Source organism: Odocoileus virginianus, chromosome 30 (assembly GCF_023699985.2).
Source record: "Odocoileus virginianus isolate 20LAN1187 ecotype Illinois chromosome 30, Ovbor_1.2, whole genome shotgun sequence".
NCBI lineage: Eukaryota > Metazoa > Chordata > Mammalia > Artiodactyla > Cervidae > Odocoileus > Odocoileus virginianus.
The window spans coordinates 19,199,493-19,216,093 of record NC_069703.1 but is presented as its reverse complement, the minus strand read 5'-3'; the positions used below and the strand labels follow the sequence as shown (position 1 = coordinate 19,216,093).

The window sequence follows — 16,601 nt, the reverse complement described above, 5'->3', positions numbered from 1 at the left end:
CTTGATTATGCTGGTGATAAGGACCTATCCCTAATAATTGAGCAGTATCTCAGCTGCCTTATGGGTTAATCCAATCCTTATAGCCTGCTAAAAAATATATTCACAGAATTTTAAAGAATCAGCTCTGGATGTTATACTGGGTTGTCCAAAATATTCGTTCAAGTCTTTCATAAGATGGTACAGAAAAACTTGAATGAACTTTTTGGCCAATCCTGTATGTTGGTATGATTCTTACAAAAGGTAGGTACCACTGTAGATTTTCCCTACAAATCTTTTCTCACATTTTATATACAAATATTATTCCTCACTTTGTGAACACCTTGTAGAAAACTACCCCGATACTGGTCTATTTATTTAAATGTGAATTTTATGGTGAATGTAGAAAATTTTTTAATGGAAATAGTAACCATTCATGTGTGTATATGTTTGAGAAAGAGGGGGAAGGAGAGAGAAAGAGTTTCCTGGTTTGGCAATGTATGTTTTGTGTTTCTCAATGTAAGACTTCTTCCCTGTATTATTGTTAGGACAAGCTCTCAAAATTTTGTGACAAAAGACTAAGAATTTTAATTTTATCATATATCATATGAAAGGAATTATCTGTGAAATAACCATGAAGATATTTTAAAAACTCTTCCTTTTTACAGATATTTTTCAACAGCTGTGCTTTAGAGAAGCATCAGAAAAGTACTCCCGAGAATGGTTGATTTTCTGCCTTGTTTGTTTATTCATGTGAATCTTAGTGAAATGCAGCAGGAGAGATCATTTATTTGTTCCACATATTTTTTAGCATTGGAGAAGGAAATGGCAACCCACTCCAGTATTCTTGTCTGGAGAATCCCATCGATGAGGGAGCCTGGTGGGCTAAAGACCATGGGGTCATAAAGAGTAAGAAACGACTGAGCGACTGACACTTTTTTTTTTAGCATTAAGTGTACACCAGGCATTTGGTTATGTGCTAGGGGTGAGGTTTACAAAGATAAAGGGTGATTCCCTTTTTTCTGGTGCTGACTTGATCTCTACTAGTCAATTCCTTCTCTGTCCTCACAGCTTGAGCCTGCTTCATTCCTGTGGACTTGGCCCTGTATGCTTCCTCAGAAGACAGTGTTTGAGCCATTGACATCTATAGCCAGGACCAACCTGGAACAGAGTCCTTCCAGGAAGACTGTGTAGGATTTCAACTGAAATTGCTTCTTGCCTGGCTTCGCATTCTCTCTCTTGCTTCCTCCACTCCCTACCAGTTTCTCCTTGGAGCACCAGAAACAATTCATCACCTGAGACAGTTGCCATGTGCATCAGAGTTCTATAGAGAAAGAGAACCAATAGAAGATAGATATATAGGTATACATATGTATGTGCACATTTATGTGTGTACAGTCCATTATTTTTATCTACAGTAGTTATGTTCTGTTAAATTGCTGTGAATGCTGAATTAGCAAACTCTTAGCCATGCATCCTAGAGGAAGTACAAGGATGAGTTCCTGGGGTCACTGATCCCAACATGTTCATCAACTGATCGATACGTAACTTTGTTTTATGTGTGTTTCTGTTTGAGGACAATGTGTGTGTGTGTGTGTGTGTGTGAGAGAGAGAGAGAGAGAGAGAGAGATTTATTAACATTGAACTCATGGCCAACAGAACTATAACTCATGCCTGAATAAAGCTTACTTCGCAGCCTTCTTTCACTTAGAAACATTGACAGCCCTTCAACTCTATGCTGGGGGCATTTTAAATGGAAAAACCAACAAAAATACAGAAAAAGTGACCCTAAATATAAAAAAGGGAAAACTTGTTTACAGTATGAGAGCTGAAACAAAAAAGATTTGGCTGTTTGACCTCAGATGGGAATATGCACACTGGGCAACTCAAATTTTTTGCTATTACATGAATGTCAGTGAATGACTGCAAAGCACCACAAGTGTTGGTTTTGGGGTTACTAATAAATTTTGGTGGATTGGCAAGTTATCAACTACAGAATTTATGAATAAGAAGGGTCAACTATATATATATATATATATATATATGATATGTATTTGTTACCCATGCATGTTTTTATTTGTTATATATGTATAATATATTAATATACATGTAATACATATGTATATATACATATGCATATACAGACTGGAAACTCAAACAGGAGTTAATGTTGCAGTCTTGAGGCAGAATTTCTTCCTCAGGAAACCTCAGTTTTGGCTCTTAAGGCCCTCAACTGATGGGGCGAAGCTGACCTGCATTATTGAAGCTACTCTCTTTATCTAAAGTTAGCTGATTGTAGATGTTATCTACATTTTCAAAATACCTTTACAGCAGCACATCGATTAGTGTTTGATTAAATAGTTGGGGTACTGTAGCTTAGTCACGTTGACACAAAAACTAATCTTCACACCATGCAAGCAACTTTAAAGTTGGCTTCTCCATTTTTAAAATATTTTTTTGTTACTCAGCCACCAGATATTTCCACTGGATGTTACCCTGCAAGGTCTCTATCCTACCTCCTCCTTAAAACTTTTCTTTCTTTTTGGAAGAATAGGTTGGCTAATATTTTGTTTCTTGGGTTTGTGCTCCAGGGTGTCACCTTTCATTTGAAGGGGTTTAGTCAACTGTTATCTCACACTGCTGTAAAAAATAATTCAATTTTTATATTGTTTTGTCTAGATGGGGGACCAGAAATAAAGGGTTAATGATAGATTTGAGATGGCTCTTGAAGAATGAACTCTTTAGGCAAGAATACTGAAGTGGATTGACAGGACCTCCTCCAGGGGCTGTCCCGACTGAGGGATCGAACCTGCATCTCTTAAGTCTCCTGCATTGGCAGGTGGATTCTTCACCACGAGCACCACCTTGTTCAGTCGCTCAGTCATGTGTGACTCTTTGGGACGCCATGGGCTGCAGCACGCCAGGCTTCCCTGTCCTTCACTGTCTTCTGTAGTTGGCTCCAACTCAAGTCTATTGAGTCGGTGATGCCACCCAACCATCTTATCCTCTTTTGCCTCCTTCTCCTCCTGCCCTCAAGCTTTCCCAGCATCCGGATCTTTTCCAGTGAGTTGGCTCTTTGCATCAGGCAACCAAAGTGTTGGAGCTTCAGCTTCAGCATCAGTCCTGCCAATGAATATTCAAGGTTGATTTCTTTTAGAATTGGCTGGTTTGATCTCCTTCCTGTCCAAGGGACTCTCAAGAGTCTTCTCTAGCACCATAGTCTGAAAAAAATCAACTCTTTGTACTCAGCCTTCTTTATGGTCCAACTCTCACATCTGTCCATGACTGTTGGAAAAACCATAGCTTTGACTAGATTGTACCATTGTTGACAAAGTAATGTCTCTGCTTTTTAATATGCTGTTTAGATTTGTCATAGCTGTTCTTCCAAGAAGCAAACATCATTTAATTTCATGGCCACAGTCACTGTCCACAGTGACTGTGGCACCCAAGAAAATAAAAGCTATTGCTGTTTCCAGTTTTTTCCCCATTTGTTTTCCATGAAGTAATGGGACCGCATGCCATGATTTTAGTTTTTTTAATGTTGAGTTTTGAGCTAGTTTTTTCACCCTCCTTTTTCACCTTCATCAAGAAGCTCTTTAGTTCCTCTTCACTTTCTCCTGTTAGGGTGGTATCATCTGCATATCTGAGGTTCTTGGTATTTCTCCTGGCAATCTTGATTCCAGTTAGTGATTCATCCAGCCCTGTATTTCACATGATGTACTCTGCATATAAGCCCAATACTATATGAAAGTGAAAGCTTTAATTGCTCAGTTGTGTCCAACTCTTTGTAACCCCATGGACTGTAGCCTGCCAGGCTCCCCTGTCCATGGAATTCTCCAGGCAAGAATATTGCAATAGGTTGCCATGACCTCCTCCAGGGGATCTTCCTGACCCAGGGATTGAACCCATGTCTTTTGTGTCTCCTGCATGGGCAGGCAGATTCTTTACCACTAGTGCTGCCTAGGAAGCCCAATATTATGTGAAAGTGAAGGTGTTAGTCATTTAGTTGTATCCCAGTCTTTGCAATGCCTTGGACTGAAGCCCTCCAGGCTTCTCTGTCCATGGGATTGCCCAGGCAAGAATACTGGAGTGAGAAGCCATTCCCTTCTCCAGGGTATCTTCCCTATCCAGGGATTGAATCCAGGTCTCCTGCATTTCAGGCAGATTCCTTACCCTCTGAGCCACTAGAGAAGCCTGTGGACAGAGGGCCTGGTGGGCTATGGTCCAGAGGGTTGCAAAAAGTCGGACACAACTGAAGTGACTTAGCATGCTTGAAGAATGAAGAGGATTGGAGGAGGCTGAGATAGACTGGGTATGATCCAAGGGAAGGGACAAGTGTGACTAAAAGTACAGGGTGAGAAAAGTGCAGAGCATAATTATGGAACAGAAATTGGTCTGGACTGGCTAGACATTAAAACTCATGTGTGTGAGTGGTCGGAGCTGGAAAGGTAGGAATGGTTCATATTGCAGAGATTCTTCAATGAAATGATGAGTGATGAGAAGTTAATTGTATAAACACAGCAGCACAAGCATTGTGTTTTTATTTTCGTTTTTACCTACCCCTACCAGGGATCATCCCCCCTCCTCCCTCCTTAAAGAATTCCCTGCATGTTCAGCCTTAAATTCTTTGAATGCAGGCTTCTGCTATGAGTGAAGGCTAAGGGTCTAGGAACCCTAGATGTAAAGGAAGAAAAAGATAATAAAACTGAAAAAGAGGATTTGGGGGCTAGACATTTAATAAATCACTAAAGGTATTTACCCCACTTCTCACACCATTTGAGTGAAAAACCGGGAGAAACTCTGCCAAGGCAATGCCACCTGCAAATATGGTTGTCAGGGAAAGTTGCAGCAGACTGAAGGGAAAAGCATTTGAAAATGTGAAAAACAGCCTTTTCCTCTCCGTTTCAGAGAGTGACCCTGAAGAGAGCTGAGTGCATCCTCTGTTCTGTTCTCCACCTTGTGAAATACAGAAATCATGAAGCACTGACTGAAAATGTGTTCCCTTTGTTCTCCCCGCAGCGAACGGCCTTTGGGAGGCATTTACAGGCAGTTCAAGTGCACACGGATGTTGCATAGTTCTCACTTTCCAGAAGAAAACCTCAAACAAGTTGCCTCCAGGTGCATCCCAAATGGCATGTTGATTGACTTGGTTCAAAAAGAAATTAGGGATGTAAATGTGTTTGAGAAATTATTATCCAAATCACAACATCCTCTTCAGACAGTTGTTTGATTGAATACTGAAAAGAATGTTAAAAATCTTCCAGCAAAAGCCTTTACCTAAGTGTTAAGCAACAAACTGGTATGAATTCCCTTCTTGCCTTCTGAGAAAAAGATCCTCCTTGCCTTTGATATTAATTCAGGTTGTTTGCATGTATAATTCAAATGCATTTGTAGGTGGCCTTCTATCAAAATGTCATGAGATCTCATATTTAGAATTACTAATACTTGAGGTGATGTAATGAGTATCAAAATTATTGGCCAAGACAGCTGTCACTTGTGTCTTAAAGCAGATGGGTGTAGATACTCCGAAGTGAATATCCTCAGCCTAAAATGACAATAACAAAAATATTTTTCATTTGTGTACTAGTTAACCTTTTCAGAAAGTTTTTACTCTTATTGTCTTTTTATGGAGACCTGAAGTTTCCCTTTATCAAACATTTCTGTCTTATTAATTGATCGATTCTCTCCTTCAATAAAGGTCAGTTTTGGTAGATGCTAGAAATACGGAGGTGAACACTACAGTCAGGACAGGGTGCTGTTTTTGTTTGAATTCCACTGTGGAGAGACAGACAGTATGATTTAAACAAATGTGTAAGGATGTTTCAGAACCTGAGCTTCAGTTCCCCCCTCCTATCATTAAATTTACCATTGAAGATTAATTTCATTAAAAAAATCATCCATCATTTTAAATTATTTCTGTTTATTTGATGGAGTTGCAGCAGTAATTCTGTAACATGCATGTGTGGAGTTGGGAAGAATATTTTCTGATGTTGGCTTTTATAAGCATCTAGTAAGTTGGCCTTTCCTGTTCTCGCTCAAGGATGGTTAATGGATAATTCTGGAAAGATAATGCTGTTATTTTACTATTACATGAGTGGCCCTTTTATGATACTTTGTTCTTGCAGATTTCTAGGGACTACAGAGCATGTATAGAAGTCCATAAACAACAACAAAAAATCTGTATCGATCTGCAATGCATTAATTTTGTCAGTGAACCAAAATTATATACTGCAAACCTTTCTAAACAACGTCCTACAACTAATAACTGTAGTTTTCTGTACTCAACCAAGTGAAAAAAATCCATTATCAGTTCTTATTTGGACTGAGTCTCTCTCTCTCTCTTTCTTCCCCTCACCTTTGTTGTTCAGCAGTCTCTCAAGAACTGCAAGATAAAGGCAGGAGGTCAGCATCCACAGGGCAGGGCCATCTCTGGCCTTAAGCCGTTATTCCATTTGTTGGGACTTTGTCTGCACTCTTTCCAGGAACAGTACATAATTTTTTTTTTAGAAGAATGAATAAATGCATACCAAGAACTGAGATTGGGTTGCACAATGAATTTAACAGTTTGAGGTTAGAGGGCATATCTTCTTAGAGCAAGCCACGCAGCAACCCACTTAATTGAAGAGCCTGCAATATACTCCTGTATGTAAACATCACAACAAGTCCACATTTCTGATTTGGTCTTTGTGCTGGTGTAACTTTTCAGCTACTAGAGGTGAGAGAGAGAGACTCAACCTGTCTGAGAAATAATAATGGATTTTTTTCATTTGACTGAGTTGTGAAAATTACCAAATTATGGTTGCTAGTAACAGGACACTAGAACAAATTGCATTTTAATGACGTTTTCAAATATACACCCTGTACCCCCACTATATCATAGAGTGTTTGAACTGCACATTTTGGTCTGTATTCCCTCTCCCCTTTGGAAAGAATAGCAAATTGTACTTTTATAGGAAAAAAAAAAAAAACCCAAACCAAAAGCACTGCATATGGCAACAGAAGATTAGGTTATGCAATTTAATAATTTTGTGGCTTCTGGCAAGTCACTTCACATCTCTGGGCCATAGTTTTCTCATCTGTTAAACAATAGGGACCCTTCAATGATCTCTGAGCTGTGTTTCAATCTTACTAGGTTGACCTATGCTGGTCTTCCAGATTCTATCTCCATCTGAAATCCACTTCCTCCTTGAAAATGAAAGTGTTAGTCACTCAGTCATGTCCAACTCTTTGTGATCCCATGGACTGTAGCCCACCAGACTCCTCTGGCCATGAAAGTCTCCAGGCAAGATTACTGGAGTGTGTTGCCATTTCCTTCTTCAGGGGACCTCCCCTACCCAGGGATCAAACCTGGGTCTCTATCATTGCATGCAGACTCTTTACCAACCAAGCCACCAAGGAGGTCCCCTTCTTCTTCTTCCTTATCCTCTCTTATTAGGTATGACAGTTGTCCTCCAGTGAGTTACAGAACTACCCATACTGTGAGAGGGGAGAAGACATGTTAATTAATTATTTGGCCTATTTTTGTGAATATATTGTGTTTATATATTTTTATTGAAAATTATTTTCATATGGAACAACTATATGGGAATGCTAGAGAAAATGCTAAGTTCATTTAAAATCAATCCCAAGCACATTTTCTTTTTCTCACTGTCTCTACCTGTTTGTCGCATGGAAAATTATTTCCGTGATTACTTTCCAGAGACAGAAATCAATGAACAATTCTGAAATGATTTCTTAAAATAAATTAGAACTGATTCTTAAGTAAAGAATGCTTCCTTTTTTTCATGACTGCACTCATGCCTAGCCTACATCACAGAGAATTCCCTTCTAATGATCTTTTCCTTGTGCCCTGCCTGCTTCCATGTTTCTTAGATCTGCTTGTCCTTGGCTCATAATCAATTTTGAGCCTAAATTCTCCTACCTTTTCGCCTAAATTCAGACTGCTGACCTCTAGGTAAATCTGTCAGTATCTTCATTTTAAACAAGTCTTGTTGTAAAGCTGTACATATTTTTACATTTTTTAAATTCACTTTTTTTGAGGTAGAGTTAAGTTCTAATAGATTCATAGCCATATATAACTAATACCACAATCAGGATACAGAACAGGTCTGTGACACCAAAGATTTCCTTGAGCTCTCCCTTTGTTCTCAAACCCTTCCTTCAGTCCTAACCCTTGAAATTATGGATTTATTTCTTCACTTTAAAGTATTGCATTTTCCAGAATGTCATATAATTGGAATAATATAGTATTAAACTCAATACATTTGAGATTCATTTCTTTCAGTTGGTGTATATACCAATAGTTCGCCCCTTCTTATTGGTGAGAGGTATTCCACCACATGGATGTGCCATGGTTTGTTTGTCTATATACTTGCTAAAAGAACATTTGGATTGCTTCTAATTTGGGGAAATTATAAAAATATTATAAATATTAATTATAAATGATATGCTGTAAAATTCAGAAAAGCATGTACTTCTGCTTCATTGACTATGCTAAAGCCTTTGCATGGATCACAACAAACTGTGGAAAATTCTTAAAGGGATGGGAATAGCAGGCCACCTTACCTGCCTCCTGTGAAACCTGTTTGGATATCAAGATGCAGCAGTTAGAACCAGACATGGAACAATGGACTGGTTCCAAACTGGGAAAGGAGTACATCAAGGCTGTGTATTGTTACCCTGCTTATTTAACTTATATGCAGAGTACATCATGCAAAATGCTGGGCTGGATGAAGCACAAGCTGGAGTCAAGGTTGCTGGGAGAAATATCAATAACCTCAGATATGCAGATGACACCACCCTTATGAAGGTGAAAGAGGAGAGTGGAAAAGATGGCTTAAAACTCAACATTCAAAAAACAAAGATCATGGCATCTGATATCATCACTTAATGGCAAATAGTTGGGGAAACAATAGAAATAGTGGCAGACTTTATTTTCTTGGGCTCCAAAATCACTGCAGATGGTGGCTGCAGCCATAAAATTAAAAGATGCTTGCTCCTTGGAGGAAAAGCTATGACAAATCTAGACAGTATGTTAAAAAGTGGACACATCACTTTGCTGACAAAGGTACATCTAGTCAAAGCTATGGATTTCCAGTAGTCATGTATGGATGTGAGAGTTGGACCATAAAGAAGGCTGAGTGCCGAAGAATTGATGCTTTTGAACTGTGGTGTTGGAGAGGATTCTTGAGAGTTCCTTGGACTGCAAGGAGATCAAACTAGTCAATCCTAAAGGAAATCAACCCTGAATATTCATTGGAAGGACTGATGCTGAAGCTGCAATACTTTGGCCACCTGATACAAGGAGCTGACTCATTAGAAAAGACCCTGATGCTGGGAAAGATTGAAGGCAGGAGGAGAAGGGGGTGAACAGAGGATGAGATGGTTGGATGGCATCACCAACTCAATGACATGAGTTTGAGCAAGGTCCAGGAGATGGTGATGGACAGGGAAGCCTGGCGTGCTGCAGTCCATGGGGTCATAAAGAGATGGACACGACTGAGCAACAGCAACATAAAATTCATATACAGGTTTTTGTATGAGTGTAAGTTTTTATTTCTCTCGAGTAAATATCTATGAATAGAATTGCTTGGCTGTGTGGTAAGTAGTGTATGTTTAATTTTATTAGAAACTTTCAAGCTTTTTTTTTTTTTTTTTAACAGAGTTGGCTATACTGTTTTGCATGTCCTCCAGTGATAAGAGTTACAGAAACTCTTCTGATGATACTTAGTGTGAGCCAGGATTGGGTTTTTTTTTAGGCATCCTAACAGTTGTTTAGTGAGGTGTACCTTTTTGTAACAATAAGAACATCTTTTACAGTATGAAAAAAAAAATACTTACCAGTCCAGCTTGGTGAATATCACCAGTATCTGGAGCCATCCCAAGGATCCTGACTGGGTATTTGACTTAAATCTCATCATTCAAGAGGATGTATAAAACAGGTGCATCCCACAATAAAAATGGGCTCCAACAATGATAAATTACGTATCTTAAGCTTTAGAAACCAAATGTACAGTAAATGTATAGCTTTAGACTAGCTTTCTTGCCCCTGTAGCCTATTGCCAAGGATTCAGAACTAACTGAAAGCTCCTCAGATCACACCACTACACAATTTAGGGAATATTTAAGATAATAAAAGAGACATTTGTTTATAGCACAAGTTAAAATACAGGACTGCCAAGTTTAGTATCAGATGCATGACACCTTTAGTTCTATTTTTTTAATTTATTTTTTAATTGAAGGATAATTGCTTTACAGAATTTTGTTGTTTTCTGTCAAACCTCAACATGAATCAGCCATAGGTACACATATATCTCCTCCTTCTTGAACCTCCCTCCCATCTCCCTCCCCATCACACCTGTTTAGGTTGATACAGAGCCACTGTTTGAGTTTCCTGAGACACAGAGCAAATTCCCGTTGGCTATCTGTTTTACATATGGTAATGTAAGTTTCCATGTTACTCTCTCCGAACATCTCTTCCTCTCCTCCCCTCATAATCAGGATTATGTCTGCATTCTTTCTTGGAATTGTGCCCTTACCTACTATCTGTTGACTACACAGAACCCCTGGCCTTTGAAATGAGGGAGTCCTCACTTCAAATGTATCCTAGTTGCACATTGGAATAGTTAATATCTTCATCATGGCTTTTGTCCTCATAGCATCTCAAAATCTTACTAACATCCTCAGTTAAGACACTAGCCAGGCACTCTTAGACTACCCTGTCTAGAGGCTGCTTATTAGAACCTGGTGTAGCTAGGTTTGTGCTCAGTTGCTCAGTCATGTCTGATACTTTGCAACATCATGGACTGTAGCCCTCCAGGCTCCTCTGTCCATGGGATTTTCCAGGCAACAATAATGGAGTGGGTTGCCATTTCCTACTCCAGGGGATCTTCCCGACCCTGGGATCAAATCCATGTCTCCTGTGGTCTCCTGTGTCTCCTGCATTACAGGCAGATTCTTTACTAGCTGAGCTACCAGGGAAGCCCTGTAACCTAGTTTATTAGAACCTGTGTTTGTCAGTGGCTCAGTGGTAAATTATCTGCCTGCAATGCAGGAGACCCAAGTTTGATTCCTGGGTTGGGAAGATCCCCTGGAGAAGGGATAGGCTACCCACTCCAGTATTCCTGGGCTTCCCTGGGGACTCAGACAGTAAGGAATCCACCTGCAATGTGGGAGACTGGGGTTTGATCCCTGGGTTGAGAAGATCCCCTGGAGGAGGGCATGGCAACCCACTCTGGTATTCTTGCCTAGAGAAATCCCCAAGGACAGAGGAGCCTGGCAGACTACAGTCCATGGGGTAGCAAAGAGTCGGACACGGCTGAGTACTAAGCATAGCACATAGCAAAGTTACATCTTATCTCAAGGCTGGGTTCTCAAGTTGGCAAGAAAGGAAAAACTGCTGATTATTTAGTTACTATCAAAACTCATTTTAGAATGATGCCAACTGGAGGCCACCAAACCATCTTGCAGTTGGGATTGGCTCAGTCAGTTTTTCCTTGTGCTTTGGAATACATTGCTTTATCTTCTGTTGAGCACCAGATGAAGAAGTTGGCTTCTGTTTAGGGGCCATGTTGTAAGAAAACTATCTTCAGTGTCTGAGTAGCAGAATTCTGTTTAGTGCATCTGATTCTCACACTATGAGAAGCTTAGAGGAGCTGAGATAAACTGAGAGAACAGATTCATGTTTCTGCTTTTACTTATCTTGGGCTTACACACTCAGCATATTGAGAGAGATGGCAGGTGGGATTTCTGGCTCCATCTTATTATTTTTCTGTCTTTCTTGCTACCTTTTGCCCACCTTCCCAAGGTATATAGTTGGATTTCCACACACAAAAAATGTTAATAGATATTTGTAATGCTTCTGTACTGGCAGTGTAGTAACTGGCTACTGTATTTTTTTTCCATTTCCCCACAATGAAATGGGGAAACGCTGATGGATTTTACATATCTCTTAATGTCTAGTGGCAAATTTGGCCAACTCTATTCCCACCCCGGGTGGTGCCCCCTGCAAGTTACCACAGTTGATGAGCCTGCCCTCAGAACAGCCATACCTAGCACTGTTCTTACACTAGTGAGAGACATTCTTTGCTGCTGCTTTGGCCTAAAGCTCTACAGTTCCCCTCCCAAGGTCTATAAATGCTCACGCAGATTATAGAGCTGGGCTCATTAAAATTTGGCTCTCAAGCAGTGGTGGCAACAGAATATGATGCTATCACTTCTGTTTTCATTTTCTGAAATGACTGTGGCATTACTCACTGGAGACACATTGGACCTTTTGAACATGTTTTTATGCAATTAACTTCACAGACGTAAAAGTGCCAACAAGATTTTAAAAATTTCCAAATCTGGTTTAATAATACAAAATAACTGCTGTTTGTATGTAATAAACAACAGTATGTAAAAGAGGTAGGCTTATAAATGCATTAAATAAACAAACTATTTTTAAAATAGGTAGAGAAAAAATTTTAAATTGTTAGCACTGAGCCTTACATAAGCAGGAGTTCATTAAATATTATTCCCTTTCATTTTCTTTAATTTTTAATCCTCCATATTTAGAAGATGGGTTTTGATAAAGGACTTTGATGGCAGAAAGGGGAAAAACTGCTTAGATAAGAAGGGTTAGTCCTTGTATCACCCATTTCCTTGTTTATTCTGGGAAGGTAATGAGGCACAACAGAAATACTCTGAATCAGACAAACCTCTAGTGACATTGAAGCTGGCTGTGTGACCTTAGGCAAACTATTAATTTTACTGAGCATCAGCTTCTTATTCTTAGAATAAGAGAATATTCTGAATATTTAAGGCAGTGAATAATTACACTGCCTTGCAGAATCATTGTAACAGTTTAGATGAGGTCATTGAATTTGTTTACTTTTAGTTCCAAGCAACCGTCTTAACAGTGTAGATTTTGTGGCAAGTGCATGGGCTCTGAAACTTTTCAGTAATTTCTCAGTGTAAGCCAGTGATTCTCATTTACCTAACCATATTGCTTTACTTTAGAAAAGGGATACACAATTTTTGCAGATACAGGCATCCTGTCTACCAGAGTGGTGAGGTCTCATCCTAAATTATTATACCCCACCTCATGAGTGTGATTGAGTTTCATTCCTTCCAGAGATGAACCTGATTTTTATGTGCAGGCAAAATGAAGTTTTGAGCTTGCAAAGTCAGAGGCTAGAAGCTGAAGGTTATATATTGCGCATGGTGAGGAATGTTACCCATGGAGACCTCGACAGAATGGGTAAACCTCTTTCCAGACTACTCTGCTTCTGTGTACCCATTAAAATTTAAATTTAATCATTATTAAAGTAATGACTGGCCATAATTTAAAAATAAAAAGTAGTACTTTACTTATATTGAAAAACTCCCAATTCCTGCTATTTCAACCACTTTCAACCCTTTAAGCTATTTCTTCTTCCTTTCATTGCCTGGTGGTTTCTAATTGTTCATTTATAAAGAATACATTACTGGGAGCTCTGTTTCTGGACATGGTTGGCCAGTTTGTGGACCTTGCCATAGAATGATAGGATATGGTGCCTGGCTGTCACTCTAGGATACTCTCAAAATAATTTCTGAAGGCTTTTCTTTTTTTTTGAAATTTTAAACTTTTATTTGATATACAAAGAGCTAGTATTATTTCTGTGTAAAGACTCTGCCTGCAATGCAGGAGACCTGGGTTCGATCCTTGGGTTAGGAAGATCCCCTGGAGAAGGAAGTGGAAACCAACTCCAGTATTCTTGCCTAGAGAATCCCATAGACAAAGGAGCCTGGTGGGCTACAGTCCATGAGGTCGCAAAGAGTTGAAAATGACTGAACGACACAAGGTAGATGTGCTGAATGATCCATTCAAGGAAGTTCACTTGGTCCAACTTAATGAAGCCAATGTCATCGTACTGGCAGAAACACTGGTGACACATATTGAGGCCATATTTCCAGATGAGACCATGCTAGTTTGAGCATACTTGGCAGGAGCCAGAACCCTAGCCGAATTCTCTCAGATGGCTCCAGTAGAGCTGCTGGTGACCCATGTTGCTTTCTCAGCTGCGAGGAGATGAAAGGAATAAAGACTGAAGTCTTTTCTTTTGGGTGGATCGGTTTCCTCAGAAAGATAGTCTCCTATTTCCCACCTGATGATATAAAACTGGCTGCATGCATTTTGGGAGTCCAGCAGGGGAAAGGTACTAGTGAAGGTGGTGGGTGCGGTGGGTGGGTAACAGATTTTTATCAGGCTTGCGGTCAGAATCTGCCTACCAATGCAGGAGAGATGGGTTCAATCCCTGGGTTGGGAAGATCCCCTGGAGAAGGAAATGGCGACCCACTCTAGTTTTCTTGCCTGGGAAATCCCATGGACAGAGCATCCTGGTGAGCTACAGTCCATCGGGTCCCAAAGTGTCAGAGGACTTAACAGCAAAAGTTATGAGCTCTTTGGAGAATTAGCTGGACCTTATTCATCTGGTATTCCTTGTGGCCCTGAGCTAGATGTCTTACACATTCTGACATGGAAATGTGTGAGCAGATTGTCTGGGATATTTGTCTCACTATTATTTGTTAGGAGCTGAGTTGAGTGTTTACTAGATACTCCATATATATTCCTTTGAAAACTGAGAGAGAATGGCTGGCCTTCCCAGGAGAGAAAGACTGCTCTTTGATCACAATGAATACATTGTCAAGCTTCCAGCTACACGATAGAAAATAAAGGAGTCAGGATATGTATAAGGTGCTTAAAATAGTTTTTGGTGTAGGAACTATTATTATATTCATAACTATCAATGAGTTGAAATACTTTATTAATTGAACAAATAATTCTTTTGAGCCTATGGTTTTGTTAAAGTGGTCCTTAATTTGAGTAATAGCCTGTCTGCAGGTAGCATACATTCTAGGAGAAACATGAAAAACTGATAAACTAAATAATTAGATTCACAATAGCATCAAAAATAATAAAATACATAGGAATAAATTTAACCCAGGAGGTTAAATTTGATTTATACATTAAATTTGTACATAAATTTATTAGATTTTAACACTGAAAAGTTATGTCATTTATGAAAGAAATTAAAGACACAAATACATGAAAAAAAATGTCCTGAATCAGAAGAATTGATGGACCCCCAAGAATTAATATTGTTAAATGTTCATACTACCTAAAGCCATTTATAGGTTCAGTGCACTCCCTATCAAAATTCCAATGACATTTTTAACAGAAATAGGAAAAAATCCTAAAATTTATATGAAACCACAGAAGACCCCAGATAGTCAAAATTATCTTAAGAAAGAAGAACAAAGCATTACACTTTCTGATTTCAAACTTTATTACCATATAAATGGTATAGTAATTGAAACCATATGATGACATGAAGATAGACACATAGTCCAGGAGAACAAAATTGAAAGCCCAAAAGTAAAAACATACATATACAGTCAACTAATATTTGACAGCGGAGCTAAGAAGACTCAGTGGGGGAAAAGGTAGTCTCTTTAAAGAATGGTTTTGGGAAAACTGGATAACCACCAGAAAATGCAGAAAACAGTATAACCACTAACCACATGCAGAAAATGAAACTGGATCCATATATTACACCATTCACAAAAATTAACTTAAAATGGATAAATGACTTAAAGGTAAGGCCAGAAACTATAAAACTACTAGAAGAAAACATTGCTAAAAATCTCCTTGATTTTGGTTCTGACAATAATTTTTTAGATGTGATACCAAAAGCATAAGTAACAAAAGCAAATACAAAACAAATGGGGCTACATTAAACTATTGATTTAAAAAAAAAAGCTTCAGCACAGTAAAAAGAAACAATCAGCAAAATAAAATGGCAACCTCAGAATGAAAGAAAACACTTGTGAGCCAATTATTTGATAAGGGGTTAATATTGAAAATATGTAAGAAGTTTAGACAACTCAATGGCAAAAAACCAATACAGTTTAAAAATGGGCAGAGGAACTGAATAGACATTTTCCCAAAGAAGACATACCAACAACCAACAGATATATGAAAAGATGCTCAACTTCCCTAATCATTGAGGACATGAAAATTAAAGCCACAATTATACAGCATCTCACACCTGTTAGAATGGGCTGTTATTAAAAATATAAGAGATAAAATGAGTGTTGGTGAGGCTGTGGACGAAAGGAAACCCTGGTGTATTGTTGATGGTAATGCTGACGCAGCTACTATGGAGAAGAGTAAAGAGGTTCCTCAAAAAGTTAAAAGTAGAACTACTGTCTGATCCAGCAACCCCACTTCTGGGTGTATATCCAAAGGAAATGAACTCACTATTTCAAAGAGATATCTGCACGCCCAGTTTATTGGAACATTATTCTCGATAGCCATGATGACATCAGAACAACCTAAATGTCTGTCAACAGGTAACTGGATAAAGAAAATGTGATATATATATATATACACACATACACAAACACAATGAAATATTATTCAGCCAATAAAAAAGAAGGAAATCCTGCCATATGCAATAGTAGGGATGGACCTGAGGGCATTACGCTATGACATAATTCAGAGAGAGAGAGACAAATACCGTATGTTCTCACATATGGAATCTAAAAAAAGCCTAAACTCAGAGACAAGAATGGTAGTCGCCAAAGGTTTGGAGATGGGAGAA

At 38.9% G+C, this 16,601-nt stretch overlaps 1 pseudogene; it reads right to left on the bottom strand.

The window, feature by feature from the left end:
- Positions 1-5,389: 5,389 nt before the first annotated feature.
- On the bottom strand, positions 5,390-14,003 carry LOC110141382 (small ribosomal subunit protein uS14-like; annotated as a pseudogene).
- Positions 14,004-16,601: the final 2,598 nt, after the last annotated feature.